The sequence below is a fragment of the Equus caballus genome, chromosome 1 (assembly GCF_041296265.1).
Source record: "Equus caballus isolate H_3958 breed thoroughbred chromosome 1, TB-T2T, whole genome shotgun sequence".
Lineage (NCBI taxonomy): Eukaryota > Metazoa > Chordata > Mammalia > Perissodactyla > Equidae > Equus > Equus caballus.
In genome coordinates this window covers 144549344-144556605 of record NC_091684.1, presented here as the reverse complement: position 1 = coordinate 144556605, position 7262 = coordinate 144549344, and the positions used below count along the sequence as shown (strand labels likewise).

At 47.6% G+C, this 7262-nt stretch overlaps 1 pseudogene; it reads left to right on the top strand.

Annotated features, from left to right (window-relative positions):
• The first annotated feature begins 1584 nt into the window (after window positions 1–1584).
• LOC111775390 (dual specificity protein phosphatase 5 pseudogene) lies at window positions 1585–2658 on the top strand (annotated as a pseudogene).
• The last annotated feature ends 4604 nt before the right edge of the window (window positions 2659–7262 follow it).

Below are 7262 nucleotides of genomic sequence, written 5' to 3'. Positions count from 1 at the left end.
ACTTGAAGTGGTCCAAAGTAGATGGAAACTTTAAAAAAAGGGGGAGGGGGAGGAATCTGTCTCACAGCCAAGAAGACGAATGATGTTAGCTATAAAACAAATTCAAACAGACCCCACACTGAGATCCAAACTCTCTATGTTTCCCTGATGGACTGCAGATTCAGGGCTTGTGATTCATTGACAGACCGGAAGGAAAGAGGTGGGAGGCACATCCCAGGCCAACTATGTGACAAGAGAGAAAGCCAAGAGAACCTAGGAGGCCAAATTCCCAATGGAAACAGGCCATAGAAGGAGGACAAGACACACGGGACCTCTGAACTACACCAACACCACACAGCAGGAAGTCTCTCTTAGGTTCATGAGGGCCAGCTCTCTAACAATATTGTACAATATTACTTATTTATATATTATCTATCTGATTATATCTGAAATTTTTTATTTGATTCATTAAATGCTTCCAGTATATCAAGGACTATGCTAGGGACACTACCTGAATTATCTCATTTAATCCTCACAACAACCCTATAAGGTAGATACCATTATTCCCAGGGGAGCAGACCCTTAGTCAGTGAGCACACTGACTGGGGAGACTCCAGGGAAAGAATTCAGACAAGTGAACACCCAGGCTCACAATGGGGTTCAAGGGAAACATATCTGTGTTGGGGGTGAGCCTGAGACAGGAACCAGCCTCACGAGACAAGGTCCTCCGCAAGGTCCTTGGGGTAACAAGATAAAGCCCCTAACAGTCAGCAAGGTAGGAGAATCAGATAGAGGCCGCCAAGATCCACATTCTGTAGCCTCTGGACTCTCCCAGGATTACGCATGTGCCCTAGCACCCAGGAGTCCACCGAAGGTGACCTTCGCCCAGTTTCCATACTAAACATCCCACCCAAGGGTGGACAGCTAGCATGCTGATACATGCAACACATGTGGTGGCATGTCCAACAACAGCGCAAGCCACCTCTACAGGCCATGACGTGTAGCCTCCCCAACCTTTGCCTAGTAAAGGCCCACAATCCCACTACCTAACCAGCCGGTCACCGTCCCCTTTCCTTTCCCCGTGGGCTCCCTTGTGCCTCTCCTGTGCACAAGCTAATAAACTTTTACTTTTCTACTCCCATTTGTTGTCTGTCTTGATTTCCATCCCGGGGGACAATAAGAATCCAGTGCACCGGTAACAAGCCAGTCATCCTAACTGTCCCTGGCCCTCTCACCAGGGACTCACAGCAGCAGAGCTGGATCCAGACACAAGCTGACCACCAGGCACCCTCAAATCTGTATTCTTTATTTGGGGAGGATGGGAAGTGATTGATTGACTGAACTCCTCTCAGAGGGGGAGCCCTCAAACACCTAAGCCAGAGTTCCATTATAAAATACACCAAAAGTACGTTAATAACCCATCATATCTGGCTCTTCCAGTTAGATGCCTTATATTTAGTTTCCAGTTGGGCTGCACATTCCAGTCACCCTCACACCCCCTTCAAAACTTTCCATCGCCTCTTCTTGGGCGGCGAGTGGCCAGCCCAGCGGGTCGTCCTCCTGCGCGCCACTCGCTGGCACCCCGGCGTGGGCGCTTGCTGGTGCATGACGGCGGCAGGACGTCGCCAGCCGCGCGCCAGCCCCGCAGGTACTCATCGGGAGGCGGAGGCACGCGGCGGGTGGTGGGCTGCGGCCCTCCCTGGCCTTGGCCGCCTCGAGGGGGCGCAGCTCGCCCAGGGTCCCCTCCTCCGGGCGTGTTGGCGGCAGGCGGCGCCGTGGCGGCTGCTGCGAGGGGAGGACGGCGGCGGCCGCGGGTGCGCGGGGAGAGCGCGAGCCCTGTGCTCAGCTTGCAGCTCAGCGGCCCCCGGGTCTGCCTCCGTCAGGCAGGATCTGAGCCTTTTGCTCGGAGTAACCCTAGTGCTGAGCAGATGTACAACCCATTTCACAGAAGATTGAAACCTAGGGAGCCCTCTGCCACCGGTGTGGGAAACCAGTTCTCACCATCACGGACAGGCCGGCTCCAGTCAGGGCGGCCCAGTCGCAATCCTTCCTTTCCTCCACCTTGGAAGTGCCTCTCAGGCATGCAAGTGCGACTTCCTCGCCATTCTGCACATCACGGCCCTGCTGAATGTCTCGTGGCACACCCCTGAGGCCTGCACGACCCACCTACACTGCAAATGGATCCCGTGGAAGACAGCCAGCCACTGACATTAGCTCCCAGGTTCAAGAAGCAATAGACTTCGCTGACTGTCAGGGAAAAGGGAGGCAAGGTCCTGGTCCACTGTGAGGCTGGGATCTCCCTTTTGCCCACCATCTTCATGGCTTACCTCATGGGCCAGCAGCTTCCAAAGAATGAACCTGAGATCCTACCTTTCATATCCACCTAATAGGCCCCTTCCTGCCAAGAGGAGGCAGCCAGCTCTTTCTGTATGGCCCATCTGCAGACACTCAGCCCTGGTGTGCAGGGTTCCTACTGCACATTCCCTACCTCCGTGCTGGCACCAGTGCCTACTGACTCAAGGGTCTCAGCATCCCAGGAGCTCCATGGCTGCAGGCACATCCTGCTAAAACTGGGATAGGGGAAGCAGCCCAGGCTCACAAACAACTGTGATTTTGCTTTTTAAACTCATGGGCATTCCATACCTGTGCAGTACTGAAGACCTCACTCTGTCATGCTGCCCCAGTGGGAGAGAGAGTGGTTTCCAGGCTTGCAAATGAACTTCAGACCGATCTCAAAGATAGGTTCTCAGACCAAAGGAAGGCCAAGCCATTAGGAGAGCACAGTATGTGCTGACTCCTCTGCTTCCAGACCCTCTGTCCTCTCAGGACTGCCCAGTCCTTGCACCTCCAGGTTTTCCTTTTCATTTCCAGCATGAGGCAATAAGTACCTGCAGCAACAGGGGGAGAAAGCAGTTGCTAGACCAGGAGAAAAGGCAGTTATGGAGCCACGTTATTTTGAAGGAGGCACAATTTCCACCTGATTTTTTTTTAACTCTTACAGTCTCTGTATCTGTCTCTGTTCTTCAGGGCAAAGCTGATCACCATCTAGTCAGGAAAAAGAAACCCTACAGGGTTTGTAGGAAGATGACATATATACTGATTTGATCCCTCAGATGTTTCTGAGACTCCCTCTTGGGTACAATGGAGGCAGTTGGTTGAAGGAGCAGGATATTGACACTTCTGGGTTTCCTTCCCCTGACTTTGGACTTTGGCATGATTCCTATTCATACTTGAACCATTGTCATTGCACCTCTCCTCAACACAACTCTTGTGTCCTTTGAAAAGAGTTCTTCAAAACATAGACCCTTTGAGGTGGTGGCAGTGGGTTCCAGGAGTAGAAGGGTACTTGTCATCTGGGTCAGTGGCATTGAAACAGTCATTTCCCAGCTTGCTGTCCTCATATGTGATGTCTTGTCTCTTGTGACACTTGTTTTCTTCCCTGCCCCTGGGGGTTGTCTTCAAGCTGTTGACTTCTGGGATTTGCAGATTTCACAATGTGGTATTATTTCTTTTCTGTCAGTAGGTTTTATCTCTAGGGGAAAAGGGAATAATTTCCTAAAATCCATATGAGTGTGAAGAAAAGCAGTCTATTACTGGTTGTTGTTGTTTATAGTAAAAAATAGAAATAGTAAAAGGAAAAAAACCTCCCCATCCCACGTCCTACTCTTTAAGAGCCACATTCTCTGTTGAAGAAATGATAAATGTCTATAAATCCAGTATGCTAAATGATTACCTGGAATCACCCCACCCACCTGATGTGTTTACAGGGGGACAATGTCTTCATGCAAAGACTAATGTCAAGGAGGGAGTTTCTGGCAGAGCAGCAGGTGGATGGGCGAAGAGAGGAAAAAGTTGTTATCCAGTCTCTGAACTCATGTAGCACATTCTTTGTGCCAAAAACAACTTGTGTTATCAGCTCTGAATGCATCAGTGCCTGGGTGGTTATTTATAGTGAGGTGAGGCAAGCAAGGGACCATAGGAAATGTTCTGAGTAGAGGCAAATAGTTACTGGTGACAATGGAAAGAGACAGTGGGGGGCTATTCCAACTGCTGAGCAGAGCTCACCCTTCAAGAATGGCTGCCCCTGTTATGTGAACGCTCATCCAGGAAGGAACAGGAAAGGAGGACTGGGATTAGCAGGAATGATTCCAGGGCATCGGGAGAAGAGTCGTGACAGCACAGGGCTTGGGTAACTGGGGGATGAGGTCAGTTACCAGGGCCCCCACAGGGCCAGGGTTATCAGAGCAGGGCACAATGCTGGGGGCAAAGCGTGAACCCAGGCACAGCTCACTCATTCCCAGAGCAGAAGGGAGGCCATCACAGTCCCAGGAGCAGTGGGAGAACAGCCCGTTAACTATTCCACTGTCGAGCCAGAATAGATCTGAAACCAGGGCCAGGCCAGGCCTGAATTTCCATGCGGGGATTTGGAGGCCTCAGCCAAGGGGAGAAACAAAGATACAGAGGCTAGGAGAAAGGCTGACATACCTTATCTTATTCTGTATCTGTTAGTATTGGAAGCCAGATATTAACTACATGTAAACCTCATATTAAAACAAAACTGGTAGTTATCCCACTGAAAAGCTGAAATGTTTTGATTCTACCTCTTCTGTTATTTCATCTTATGCTCTGAAATCATTTTCTGTCATTTCTTTGTTTTCCCAGAAACTTGGAATACAATATCAGGAGTGCATCCTTCATTTTCCTTCTCTTGTTTTATGACTTTAATAGGAGCCTGTTTTCCCTACTGATACGCAAAATTTAGCTAACCTAGGCTCTTCAAAGCACAAAGTTAGATCTAAAGGATGGAACTCTGAAGTGTCTGGAATGCTTATTCTGATTTATCTGGGATAAATATTATAGATCATAAAATGTCAAAAAGAAAAGAAGTCAGAAGGTAAACAGAAAAAGATTCTCTTCCAGCAATTCATCGTGGGACGTGGGCTGTTCTGGTGACCGGGGGAAGAAGTGGTATCAAATCAGATCAAGATTGGAAAATAGACTTTCACATTGGGCAGGGCCCCATTCCCCCTGCACCACGCCCAGTCACTAAGACATTCCCAGAGGTACCCAACACTGTTGTGGGCAGTTTCAGATTGCCTGAAAATGCCCAGACTCCCCCATCAGAGGTCAGGATGCTCCAGGCACTGTGTGGAGGCTGGGTACCATCCCTCGTCTCCTGGGCAGCACCCAGCTCAGTCTCTGGAAAGCCAGCCGTCCTGGGGAGAGGCTTCTTGCTTCTTCCTTCCACCAAGAGCCTTTCCCTTTGAGACACTCCAGACCAACATCTTCTCGAACTAGACTTGGAACACTCAAAAGCCACTTACCTCTTCTGTGGCAAGGGAAGCCTGACCTTCACTGCCTTAGGCCCAGCCCTCCCTCTTGAGGAGGGGGAGGTTGAAAAACTGCCTCTTATTCTATCCTGATGAGCTTACTGCCAAGGAAACAAGAGCTAATTCTCAAACAGGTCATCCTGCCAAAATGTTAACAGTGAGTGCTTCTAGTTGGGGTTCCAGGGGATTTACGTGTTCCTCTTTCTACTTTTCTGTATCTTCCAACTTTCTACAATGATTGTGTATTACTCTTGAAGTCGTAAAAAAATGCACACACACAAAAATCCAGGTTTAAGGATTGCCTTCCCCAGAAACCTTCCAGGTGCTTCATCAGCTACTCTGGTCCCCATGCACCTGTGCCTTCCTCCATCACAGCCTTTATCATTCTACATGTCAGCGTTGCCTTGTTCTTCTTCAAATCCCCAGTGCTTAGTTCAGTCACCAGCACATAGTAGGCCTGTCTATTGAATAAATTAATGTCAATGAATGAATAAGTGAATTACTGAGATCCTATATTGCCTGCTCAACTCTCGACTTTAAAAATCTTCCTGGTCATATATGAGTTTATAGCTATTAGGACAAAGGGAATTATATTATATTATTATATTATATTATGTTATATTATACCTATTAGGACAAAGCTATTAGGACAGCCATGCCAAGATTGAAACAGCATCCCGCAGACCCTGAAAGAAGAGAGAGGTCCTGCAGAGACCAGGAAGGGAAGTTTGGAGAAATTAAGTCCATCCTTGACCAGTCCCAATTTTGCCCAAGCTTTGCCTAGCTTTTAGACTACGTGCAGGCTATTTAAAGTTGGAATCACTGGGTTTGGATTTCCATAAGGCCTAAATAAAGTGGCTTCTGGTTCACTCTCCCCTTACTCTCTACTGTGGAGAACAAGACTGAGCGGCCTGATTAGGAACGCATAGCTGGGAACAGCACAAATGCAAAAGAGGACCTTGCAAAAGAAGAAAGTGTGCTTTTCTGTTTTAGGAAACCTGCTGACATAGGGAATGCTTCTGTTTTTCTGCAGAAATGCTGCCTTCAGTGGACAAAATCCAGCCACAATCAAGCTAATTGAATGCACAAATGTAATATTTTTCCAGGGCACCTCCAATTTAATGCTTGATGAAATCGTGTCTTTCGCATATATTTACAAAAGCTTTTCTTCATCCAGAAATGTCTGTTAAAATTGCTTATAGATGCTGAGATAGCAAATCACTCTTCTAATGTAATGAGATAAGTCATCTCTATAAACTTTGCTTGCTCAAATGTATTCGCATAAAAGAAATCAGGCTACAGGCTTTTTTCAATAAATAGAATGAACAACTAGAACTTGATGGCTATAGCGTGTTCTGCCTCATTGCTAGGGGATGTTTAAAATTGCTCCCTCTCTCTCTTGCAGCAGAGTTTTCATTTTGGTAGTTGATGGAAAAAGGAGGTCAAATAAACTGATGTGGATAAGAAGCCAAAACCGTTTGTCAAAATGTGGGGAGAGGCCTGGAGATTGGAGTCATTTAAAGACTGAAAATTGATTTAAAAGATTTCTGTCCTCAAATCATTTTTCCTGCTAAATGTAGCCACTTTGTGAGCCTGGTTTTCCCTGCTGTAGCTATCTTTACTAATAATTTACACCATAGGAAATTCACATACTGGGAAGACTCGTATGCATAGCCGTTTATGCGTAGCCCAGTAAAACGGGTCCAAAGAGCAAGAGTCCATGGAAAAGATGAGGCCTTGAGAGGTTATCCATGTGTTTCCAAGTAAAATTTGTCTTCCAATTCTAATCTGGAAGCCAACCTGTGACAAAAGGCTTAATAGGCCATCACACACACCTAGAGTCACCATATAGAGCAGGTCACCACATAGGTCATGTGTGGCCGATTAGGTTGTGCACCACACAACTCCAGGGGAGATATCATTCACATAGAGTACCATGTGAAGGGTGCCATC